This window comes from Lathyrus oleraceus, chromosome 4 (genome assembly GCF_024323335.1).
Source record: "Lathyrus oleraceus cultivar Zhongwan6 chromosome 4, CAAS_Psat_ZW6_1.0, whole genome shotgun sequence".
Lineage (NCBI taxonomy): Eukaryota > Viridiplantae > Streptophyta > Magnoliopsida > Fabales > Fabaceae > Lathyrus > Lathyrus oleraceus.
In genome coordinates, this window is record NC_066582.1 from 38852895 (window position 1) to 38866063 (window position 13169).

Consider the following 13169-nt stretch of genomic DNA (forward strand, 5'->3'; position numbering starts at 1 on the left):
TCCCTATGAGTTGACGTATTTTTTATTTTCGTCAATGTATTTATTTTTTTTGAAATAATCTCTGAATGTTAAAATCCTTTTGACTTTAGGTCCCTTCAAATTTTAACTTTAGGGACTAAAATCAAATGAAACAAAACATTAAAAACTTTATTAAAAAAAGATACAAAAACGAAAAACAAAAATACATCAATTTTCGAATATCAAAAGACTATTTAAGCCTTAGCCTTATTTATTTTAAGTTTGAAGATTTTAAAAACTAAAATAGTCAATGAATTCTCTCTCTATCAATGTCACATCCTTACCTCTAGGCCAAAAGTCTTTTATATATATTTTCCACTTAAATACATATATTATCATTGAAATGTAAATATTTTCTTATAAAATAAATAAATAATATTTAAATAAATAAATCAATATTATGTCTTCATAATATATAAATATTTTATCATATTTTCTTATAAAAATAAATATTTATAAGGAAATATTTTTTAAATGAAAATAAATATTTCTATAATAATACATAAATATTTTAATTCTATTTCCTTACAAAAATAAATAAATATTTTAAAATGTATAAATTAATAGTTCATTGATTTTACATAAAAAATCACTCTAATATTTTTTAATCTATTTCTCTCAATTATATATTTATTGAAAATGAAGAATACATAAACAATTTTTCAATATTATATATTTATTTAAATTTGAAAAATAAATTTACATATTTAATTTTAGGGTTAAATATATTTGTGGTCCTCCTAAAATCTCAATTTTTGTTTTTAATCCCTCAAAATATATTCTTTAATGAATGATCCTCCTAAAAAAATTTATCCACACTTTTGATCACTAATACTAAAGTCATTGTTAAAACGGTTGCTAAGTAATAAATCATCGCTAAAATAGTCACTAATTCAGTTTCTAAGTTGTAAAAATCGTCGCTAAGTTGTAGGAGAGACCAAAAATATGGATGAAAATTTTCATAAGAACCATTATTTGAAGAAAATATTTTGAAAGATTAAAAACGAAAATTAAAATATTTATGAGGACCACAAACATATTTAACCCTTAATTTTATAATATATTTATATTTTAATTTCTTTAATTTATCTATGTTTTTAGATTAAATATATATATTTTTCCTATAATATATTTAATATTAACCGATAAATATGTAATAGTTTGATTGGCTAAAATAAGTATACAACATAGGGGAAATATTTCTTATATTAAATAAGTATGTTTGATTATTTATTTTCAAAATATTTAAAGAGTCACAAATATAAAATATGATAAAAATATGCATAATAAATATACTCAGTTGTAATTAAACCTATATATTTTTAATTGCATATTTTTAAAATAATATTATATATTTATTTTAAATAATACTCATTTCAAATAATATTCATAAATATATTATATATTTAACACATGGTATTACATTATTTATTTTTAATCATTATATATATTTTGCATATACATACTATATTTATTTTGTATTTATTAATATGTATTTATTTACTAATATTTCAAAATGGTAATGTAATAAATATTTTTAATACTTTTCAAATATTTAAACTCATTTAAAATTTAAAATAATAGTGTTGAAATAAATATAGTATTATTGTATAAATATAAAACATGAGTCTAGTTATTCCAAAAGTTAAATATCATTTTTTCTAAATTTGTTTAAGTTATGTACTAAATAAGGAATGAATGATTTTTTTTTTACTCAAATGCACCATATTTTCAAAATAATTCCCAAAATAACTCAGTTTTCAAATAATTTTCCAAACTACCCAAGTTTCAAAAAAAAAGTTAAGGTATAGGTGGCAGACCAACTGGCGATACCCTTAATTTTTAAGAGGGGTCGCCAATTGAATTGGCTACTGCACATGGTGCTGCCAATCCAATTGACGCACATGTGTACTAAATGAGAGGAGATGCCAATTGGTCTGACGCTTCAGTGTAATGTGTAATTTTTTTGGTATAAATAGAGGTGTTGTGTGATTCATTATTCCACATCTCTTTTCATTATATTGTAAACATGTTTTGTATTTGTCGCCGCTATGGAAAAGTAATTTATTCGAGAGATAAGCCTCTGATGGAGATGCTCTTTTGGAACATCTGTGTTTTAATCAACTAAAGAGAGATGGTTTGTTGGTTAGGTTGACAAATATCAAAAGGGAAAAAAGTTAGAAGTATTGAGAGACTCGATGGCGTACGTGGTTGGGTGTGAGTAAAAACTAATAAGGATGCTAGGGAAATGATGTTTAGACCAAATGAAATCAGTTTGATTGTTGTAATCAGTTAGAAATGTTGTTTTTAAATGTTGTGGTTGAGTATTTTCATCTGTTTCGATATTTGTCATTTGTGTTGTTTATTTAGACTTGTTCGATTTTAAGTGTGCTTATGTTGGAGTGATGTTTGTTATTAACCTTGTTGTAACAAAAAGTTATTAATATATAAATATCAAAGATTACAAAAATTGAAAGGAGGTACTAAATTATGATGCAGAGGTTGCTCCTAGATTGGGACATTTTTTCTTATTGTGTCCGGGTTGACGACATATACTACATAATCTTATCATTTTATCAATCGTATTCATTTATGTTCTAATACAAATGTTGTTTGTCCGTCCTTTTTTCTTTCTTCGCATCTCATCATTGTGTCAACTATGTCCCCTTCATATGGAGGCCAATATTCCTCAATTTCTAGCACTGAGAAGCTTTCGTTATACACATTCATGACGGTAATGGCCTTGTAAACATAATATAGATGGTTGTAAGCGTCCTTACGAGTATGTGTGCATGCCGCAATGACATTGGAGTAAAGAATACAGAAGGCCTGGAACTTTCCACAGTCGCACCAACTTCTATTTAGTCTAACAATATAGGATAAATTTGGTTTTTCCTCATTATGATCCATTGTTTCCTATACACTGAAGTTTTGCCTATGACGATCAAAGATTGTAACTGCGTGTGTGCTAGCTTTAATATTTTCCTCTTTCATCACTTTCATACAACATTCTCTGAATAATTGACCTGACATTAACACTGCACTCCATCTTTTACCTCTGGTTGCGAAGGTAGATGCCAACCTAAAATAGGTTCTTTTGACCAATGCGGTTATTAGTAGATTTCTAATGCCTTTGAATACGCCGTTCATGCATTCCACAAGATTTGTTGTCATGTGGCTCCATTGACAACCTCTGTCAAATTCCCTTGTCCACTGCTATAATGGTATGTTATCCACCCACCTCCCTGCTTCTGCATTAGACAATATAATTTCGTCACTGTAATATTGAAATGACGGCGGAGTTAGAGCATACCCTGCATTCACCACTTTTTTGCGAAAGTTCTTGTCTTTGATTGCACGCATGAAATTTTATGTGATATGTCTAATGCAATAGACACGGGTAGAAGGAGGATTATGCCATCCGTTATCATGGTTATTGTAAGCACTCTCAATGACAGCATGCCTATCTGAAATCAAATAGAGATTGGCTTGTGGAGCGACATGTGTTCTAATATGATGAAGGAAGAAACCCTAACAACTAGCGATTTCACCTTCAACCAGAGCAAAGGCAATGGGAAATACATTATTGTTGTCGTCTTGTGCAACAACCATAAGCAAAGTACCATTGTATTTGCCGTATAACCATGTTCCATCAATTTGAATAATAGGTTTGCAGAACGCAAAACCTTTGATGCATGGTTGAAACACCTAAAAGAGGCGGTGAAAAATTCTATTTCCAGCAACACAAGTTTCGTCTGGCGTAAATGCTGGCAATGTCTCCATAATTGCAACAGTTCCTGGTGTGTATGTTTTAAGTGCCCATAAAAACCGTGACAATTCTTTGTATGAATCCTCCCAGTTTCCGAATACCGGTTCAACAACCTTTGTCTTTGCAATCCACACTTTCTTATAATAGGGAGTATAATTATATCTTTTGACGATATGAGATATTATTATACTCACCTTCACTGATGGGTCTTTGTTAACAAGCGGCAAAATATCTTGACATATCAATTCAACGCTTAATTTACGGTGATCTTGTACAACATTAGTGGCAATGCAACTGTAAGGTGGGTCTATAGAAGCTATCTACCAAGAATTGCTTCTCTTCTTGTGAGACGCAGCCAACCGAAACTTGCAAAGGATGTTACGACATTCGATGACATACCTTCTCGAATCAGTGCGTTCACGGTGAAATCATCAGAGTTATTCATGTGAAATTTTTTGATAGCTCGCACACATTCTTCTTTAGTGCGGAACGTGTCTCCCACTTTTAACTCGCCCTTTGTTTATGGATACGGGTTATAGAAAAACATTGTTGGATGTATGCTCAATTTTCCATGCATGCAAACTTATGCATGTCTCTCATTATAAATAGTCATGCAATAATCAGTTCTTCATCAACAACAATCACTTCTACACATGCAATAATCACTCTTTCATCTGCAACTCTACGACAAGATATCTCTGCTTACTATGGGTGAATCGCATAGAGGCACAGTTGCAAACATAACAACTTATGTAAGTGTTTACTTCTTGTATTATTTTTCTAACATAATTTTTTATAAAGTAACTTATTTTGTTGTTTATTTTTTAGGATGTTTCTAGGTTTCAAACTCGTGTCCACGGATTTTTTCACATGGACGCAATGATTCAACCTTATGTCGAACTCGCCGGTTTTGGACATGTAAGCAAAATAATATCTTGGTCAGTTGATACTAAATTTATTCTTGCATTATGTGAAAGATGGCGTCCCGAGACACACACATTCTGGTTTCTAACCAGTGAATGTACCGTGACGTTAGAAGATGTCTACATGTTATTGGGACTGCCTATCAAGGGTAAGGCGGTAAATGATAAAACCAACTATGCGAATTCAATTTGCATGGACCTCTTGGATGTTGACTTGTTAGATGATAACTCGAGAGGTCAAGGTATACTCATTTCACGCCTTAAGGCATATTACAACATCTTACAGTTAGATGAAAGTTCTATCGAAGACGCTCGAATAATAAAAACTAGGTATTATATTATGCCTTTAATTGGTTTATTTTTATTTCCCGAAGGTAGTGGTTCTAGTATGCATGTTATGTATTTACCTTTACTAAGACATGGAGATAGAATAAGAAGTTACAGTTGAGGGTCCACTTGTTTGGCTTATCTTTATAGCTCTTTGTGTAAAAATGCACACAAAGACACATCTAGATTTTCTGGTTGTGCTTCTTTTGCACCAAGCATGAGGTTGGTCCGACTACCGTCCATAACGCCCCGTCAACCATAACCCGTTCACATTCTCGTACGCACAAAAGTAAGTTCTTAAAAATGGACTATATTTACTTACTTTACCGATTATCATCTCTAAATAATATATTTACTTTTATGGTGCAGATGGTTGGCACGTGGTATGAGTTACAACAGATGTCCTAGACATTGTATTACCCAGTATCGCAATCTCTTGGACCACCTTCGATCAACAGATGTATTAAAATTAACCTAATTAATTCATAATAATTTGTTAATTTCTTCTAACAAATTTATAATCTAATATATGTTCATATTTCAGTTCATTTGGCGTCCATATCTAAACTTGGATCATGACCATGAAATCAACGAACAATGCACATCGATCATAAGATTCACCACTATGAAGATGCACCATAGTGATTGTGTTAAATTGCAGTTTGGTACGCTTCAACATATCCTAGATCCCCCGACAAACCTCGGAGAATGGCATTTACGAAAAGTTAACGACCAATGGAACTTTAACCCTTGGCAAAGCTTCACTAGATCTGAGTGTTGAAAATGGAAGCACCGACAAGACCATGTCTTAACTGACATTGTGATGCCAACCGAACAAAAACCAAATCATAATTATATGGCTTGGTACAGATCAATTGGATTTGAGTTCCTCGCCGAGGATATGTACCTATACGATCCACGCCAAGTAACTTACACACAAGAAGGTTCAACATCTAACCCCTAACAACATTGTCAGACCAATTACTCACAACCCCATGTCCATAAAAACTTCTGATCCACAAATACACAAACCTACGACCCTAACATGCCAAACACTCAACCACAATACCAATAGCATATCCCATACCATCACCAACAAGTAAATCATCATCAAGACACCCAACATCGTTATGCACCCAACATATCACCCTACCATAGTCATCTTAGCCAAAACATTCAGTGATAATTTAACACCAATCGTCCCTCCTCCTACTATAGCCAAGAAGCCCAAACATCAGAAAACCAAAACATGCAACAACCATATGGATACCAAACACCACAACAATCATTTCAACCTTTCATCGATGCATCATTCACACCAATGTCACCCTTCAATCGTCCTGGTCGCCCTTCAATAACTTAAACACAACCCAACTACTCTGGCTTGGGTCACAAACTCAATTATGGCGTTAGCGCTTCATTGCATACACAAGACTACACAGATTTATCTTAAGCAATCTCCTGCAGACGGTGGTGATGTTCCTGGGTCCTCAGATACTCAAACACGTGGGTGAATCATCAATGTGGGTTAGGGCCACGCGTTCGGGTAGCTAGGGGATATGGGATCGGAGGTCGGTTAGGTCATCCCGGTCAACGACATTAGTCTTTTTGTGTAAACGCATATTAATATCAATTGGTCCGATTTTGAATTTTATCTAAATTGTACATTGTTTAAAAAAAATAGGAAACACACATAGGTGTCAGACCAATTGGCGCCTCCTTTATAAATTAACACACAGATGCCAATTGGATTGACAACACTAGGTTCACTAGCCAATCCAATTGGTGTCACCTCTCTAAGTTACAGAGCAGACACAAATTCTTTTGGCGCCACCTCTTCAAAGTGAGGTACTTTGGGAAATAATCTGAAAAATGTGTTATTTTAGGATTTTTTTTTGAAATATTAGATTATTTGAATAAAAAATTCAAGGAATGAACACAAGACTTAAACTGGCTTGGTGGTGCAACTATTCTTAGTTATGGAGATAACCTGGTTTCATTTCTCTTAGGATCAGTTTTTGATTTTTTTACATTTTAAAATCTCAAAGGATAGAAAAAAATGACAAAGTAAAAATTAAAACATTACAAGAAAAATTGAATGTTTAGTGCCACGTTAAAGATTCTGCTGATCAAATTTATCGAGGGGACAAAATTGGAGAATTTGAAAAAGCCAAAGGGAGAATCTGTGTTTTTTATTACATTGATGTTTTTCTAATTCACATCATATGAGATAGGAAAATGATATTAATCAAACAAGTTTTAATGTAAATTTTATCTTGAAATGTAGAATGCAAAGTGTTGAAACATAAACAACAGTAATAATAAAATACATTGATAATGAAATCATTGCATACTATTCCCTTCGATGGATTACAAAACAGAAAAATGTCTCAAGATTGATTCCTTAATGTATTTTCTCTTGTAATTGATAAAATTATTTTTTTAAAATTGATGTTTGTTAAAAATATTTGATGTTACTTAAGAAAACATGAATGAAACTAAACAATGTTAGTTGTTGTTGTTGTTAGAAATATTAAAACTCAATAACAACGCCTACATCCATAATTTCTTAGCAACATTAAACCTTTTTTACAAATATGTATTGAAGAAGATAATTTTATTAATTATAGGAGAAGATTACATTAAATAACGAATCCCGATCAAAATACTTTTTTACTCTTACAATCCATCTTAGAGAATAATTTTGTATGATGTTGATTTCACCTTGGTGGAAAAACCAATCACGGAAAAAAATTGAAGATTACACATCGATGAAAAAATCAAAAAAAAAAAATGATGAACTTTTTTATTACACCATTTATTATCTTGTCCGTAAAACCAAGAAATTGAATTAAAAAATTAAATTAAAATTTAAAAAAATTATTAATTTATTAATATCAACAATTTATTACATTCATATATAAGTGCTCTCGTTAAAGATTGAACCATAAATCATCACTTTTAGTTTATTTAATTCAATTAAAATCAGATGATTATTCTATTAATTATGTCACCATATAAATATTAAAAAAATTACTAATAAACTTACATTTGATTTTAATTGATTGTTGACGATTTATATACCATCGAGTATTTTATAAACAATTTAAACTGTTAGGCTTTATCAGAAAAGAAAGCAAGATGTTAGTTGTATCTATTTGAAGTTTTGGTGTCCGTGCAGATGGTGACCACCACACACGAGTGGGAGTTGACATAAATAAGGTGGCCACCACCATCCAGGTACAATCCACTTCCTCTCATGCATGGGGTCCCATTTCAGCAAACACTTTAATTGCACCATTAAAATGTGGGGTTCATTCAATCAATCAATTTCACTTTCCTCTCTCCAACAACTTTAGATTATGACTACAATAGATTTGGATCGGATGAATCTATAACTTAGCCAATTCATTCATTTTTGGATTCAAATTTTCAAATTTGACATCCTACCTGTCGATTTTAAAGATCATGCCAACTCATGTCAATTAAATATTTATAAATAAACTATGAAGAATTGAATAATAGATATAGATATAAATATAGATTATAAAAGCTCACACTATAGATTCATATACCTTTTTAGTATATCACATTCATTATATTTTAAAAATAAAATAAATGATTAATACTTAACTCACCCTTTAATTTAGGTCAAGACATTGATGAAAAAAAACATTGTAATATGTAATTCTTTTACATACTAAACTCTTCTTTTTTTCCAAACAAACTCGCAAATCAATAAGAATTTTTTAATTTCGTTTATTTCATAACCAAATAACAAAATCTCACCAGAGATATTATAAAATTGTCCAAACATCAGAACTAAATACCTTACATATAACTTTCATTCTTAAAGCACACTAAGGCAAAAGTGAAGAAGAAAAAAAAAGAAAAAAAAAGAGTGGAGAGTGAAAAAAAGTATTAAAAATATATTTTCTGGTGTGAATGAAATGAAAAATATGATCTCTCTATTTATAGGATAAAGTGTAGCACAAAAATGGAAATATTCTATCGATATTTTAATGATCATAATCGATTATGTAGCTCAAATATGGAAGGTTTTTAAATGGCACCATCACTAGTCGATTATGGCTTCCTTTAATCGATTATGAGTGTTACAAAAGTGATAATTGATTAGCCCTAATGGAATAATCGATTATGTCATGTAAAAATCCTCATAGTTGATTAAAATGAGTCTATAATCCATTAGCAAGGCACAAAAAGTTTTTTTTTTTTATAGTTTTAATAAACTCAAAGAGGCTTTTCGATCATTCAAAAATGTGTGTGTATATGTGTGATTTGCCTTAGTATTTCAAGACCTAATCTTATACCTTTACAGACACATACAACTCGACACGAACAAGGCAAAGTTTCACACTTCCTCTCTTTCACAACTCTGAAGATCCAAGATCCTTTACTTGATACAACAATGATTCAACACTTCATCTTGGACTTGACTTCTTCTATCTGACGAGGCTTGATAAGGATTTATGATGGATACCATATTTAGAGAGATTGCTTGACTGAGACAATCAAGATTTCCATTGAACATCGCTTGCTCTTAGGCGTCGTCCTTCAAAGATAGGCTTTGACTTCTTGATCTTCACGCACAACAACTTGATTATCACTTTAGACGAAGACTTCACCTCGGAGTCTTGTTATCATCAAAACCATAAAGGTCAATTGATTGATGCAATCATTATACCTACAAACACATAGATTCACACTCCAAACTCCACTAAAAACCCAACAAATACAACAACACGAGACTCGTAGTGTGGAGGTATGTACTTATAATTATGGTCATCTACGTATGATCTCAATAGTAGATGATTGTCACATCCTAATTTTATCCATAGATCAATAAATTGATTCATTCATCATGTAATTTGTATCATCTGCATATCATGACATGCATTTCTTTCAGCATAATGCTTAAAAAGTCAACCATAATACATTTTTGGTTTTATAGGCAGATCGGTTGAATCGATTCTCAATTGCACGTAAAATTAGCGGGCAAAAAATTTTGAATTCAGACTTGCAGCTAATTGTTTTATAGATATGCGATTAGTGTAGTTTAACTCGGTATGCTCATTTAGTTTTTTTGAATCTTCGCTCGGTCGCATTTTGATAAGTGTAAGCCTTTTCAACCGAGAACTTTTTATTGCAAAATTTGATCTGCATCTGTCTATTTTACATAACTTTATTTCGTGCAAATCTTTTTAGTGCATTTATTTTTTATTTTTTGTGCACATTCGCGCTTTCGATTTGTTCATTCTAATTCTTTTTATTTAGATTTTTTATTCAAAATAACTAAGAAAAATAAGTAGAAATGGGTAAATAATCCGTTTGGTTATTTATTTGTTTTTATTGTGGATTTGTTTTAGGCTTAATATATCTTTTGGTCTCTTAACTTAATTTTAAGTTTCACTTTCGTTCCTTAATTAACAAATGTTCCTTTTAAGTCCTTCAAACCACATTGTGTTAGTCACAATGATCCTTTCTGTTAAATTTTATAAAAAAAAACATTAACTTTGGAAGACATATCACTCCAGCTGTTATAAGTTTATGTGACGTGGTTTTTTTTATTAATTTTGACATGGAATTTATTTATTTATTTTTATATTAGTATTATTTAAAAAACATTAACAAAAAACAAACGAGTGAACCCTAGATTCCCAGAAACATTTATATATTTACGACATAGAATGTTGAAGGGTTTTAATATGAATAGAGTCAGAGAAAAGAGAGAGTAAGAGTAGCTCACATTCGGAAGAGCATTTAAGTTATTGATGACACTCTGTCATTGCATATTTTATATCAAAGAAACGGACCAAAACAAGTTAAAGAGGAGCAAAAATGAAGAACAAGGGTCAATGAAAGAGGAAAAAATGACTAAGTGTGGAGAGATAGGGACTTAGTGAAAAAGGGAGCAAAAATGCGCATCCATTGGAATAATCACGCCCAACATCATGCGCGTGATAGGAAAGTAATACAGGTTATCACTCGCGCAATGACCCTTTTTTTGGGATTTTTCTGACGTGTTCTGATCCATTCTGAAGGCTTTAAAAGGGGGAAGTTGGTATTTTTTTTCAAGGGTTCTGCATTTTACACGTGAATGAATGGCTTACAGCACTAGAAGTCAAATTCGGAGAGCATTTGAGCCATTTGAGGCCAATTCTTCAAGGGATTTCTCATGCAACCTTCTTATTTGATTTTGGTATTGTAATTTGCACTATGAGTAGCTAAATCTCTTTAGGTTAGGTTATGTTTGATGAACCTATTTTGATATTGCTGGGACATGTGTTTGATTTCATATTGCATGAATAATTTGATTAATAATTCTATTCGATTGCACCTTGTTCTAAATGCTTTTTATGCGAGATACTCTTTTAATCTTATTTTGGGCACATAGAGAATACCGACCCTTAGTTTATGTGTTGGACCTAGGGCAATTGTTGTGCTTACGCTGGTGGACCAGGGATAGGAAACTCCGAGTAGCGACTTAAGATTTAACGTTCTATTGCATTACATAATCTTGCTTACATTGATGGACTAAGGATAGAAAAATTCGAGTATAGATTAATGAGCTATACACCAAAGAATTAGGTATAGGGGTTTTGTTAATTCACCGTAGGATTATAATGACGATACCATTCATGTAATGTATCGAACATCAACAATAGAGAAATAGGGGAATCTATACACAACCCGACTACTTTCACATTATTGTCAGAACAACTTATTTTCTTTCTAAATTTAAAACTTGACCCCCCCCCAACTTACTTATTTCTACGTATTGCACAATATTGTCTTGTTAAATAGCGGTCCCTATGGATTCGATATTTTTATTACTGCGATATTATCGGTACACTTGCCGAGAAGTCATCAAGTTTTTGGCATTGTTGTCGGGGACTGTTGATAATTTCAACAAGGCAACGCTTGTGCGACGTTTTAATATCTTACTTTTCTTAGCATTTAATTAAAAAAAAATTCTCTTCATATTATTGTAAAATACTACTACTGTAGGTATTTGTTCTTGTTGGTGAATTGCGGGTCTAAGGTATAGAAATGCATCATGGAAAAACAAATAGCACAAACTATGAAGGAATACTACAGGCCTACGTGCACAACACATGTTTCGTCCCAACAACTCCCATAAATTTCATCATCAAATACTCGATGCTTTCAGATATGAGAGATAAGTAATTTGACGGGAACATAACCAGTGACCCATGGAAACATCTAGTGAGCTTCTACGAGACAACATTGATATGTCAGCCAAAAGGTATTACAGAGGATCAGGTTAAACTGAAATTATTCAGGTTCTCCTTGGTGAGGAGAGTGAAGGGTTGACTATTTTGTCTTCCAAGTGGAGTAATAATAACTTGGAAGGAATTGGGAGACAAATTTCTTGAAAGATTCTTCACTGCAACACAATTCACAAAGAGGAAAACTAAAATTACACACTTCGAGCAACAAGAAATTGAATCCCTTTATGATTCTTGAGAGAGATTTAAGTTATTTTTACTTAGATGCCCTAATCACAATATGAAGAATATAGAACAAATGCAGAGTTTTGTATAGGGTTTACAAATGCAAGGACAAATGCTTTTAGATGTATCCGCTAGAGGTACGATTAGAACACTGACTGAACCGTAGGTAAATAGATGATAGAGAAAATGAGTCTAAATAAGTACAACTTTGAAAATTCTAGAGGCCTTAAAAATGTGGAATCAAAGAGTAGATCTCACTATGATTTGACCTTAGGAGGATATGAAGAGCTCCTAACAAAGTTGGAAGTGCTCAATTAAAAGTTGAATGTAGCAAGTACAACCATGAAATCTTCAAATGAGGTAGTATCTGTATTATGTGCTAACTATGGGGAAGATAATTTTGCAATTAATTGTGCTAACAAATAATTTATGGGAGAAGTACAAGTCGTGACCATGAATTCCAATCAGAGAGCACTACAAACAGATCCTGAAGTCAAAATGAGTTTTTGAAGGTTAATAGATTATAAAACTTGTTGAACGAAAAACACGAGGAGTCAACAAGAAGACTTGAAGGGCAAATGTCTAGTCTATCCCAAAAAATCACATCACTAGTACATGAAAGAGGAAATTGTGACG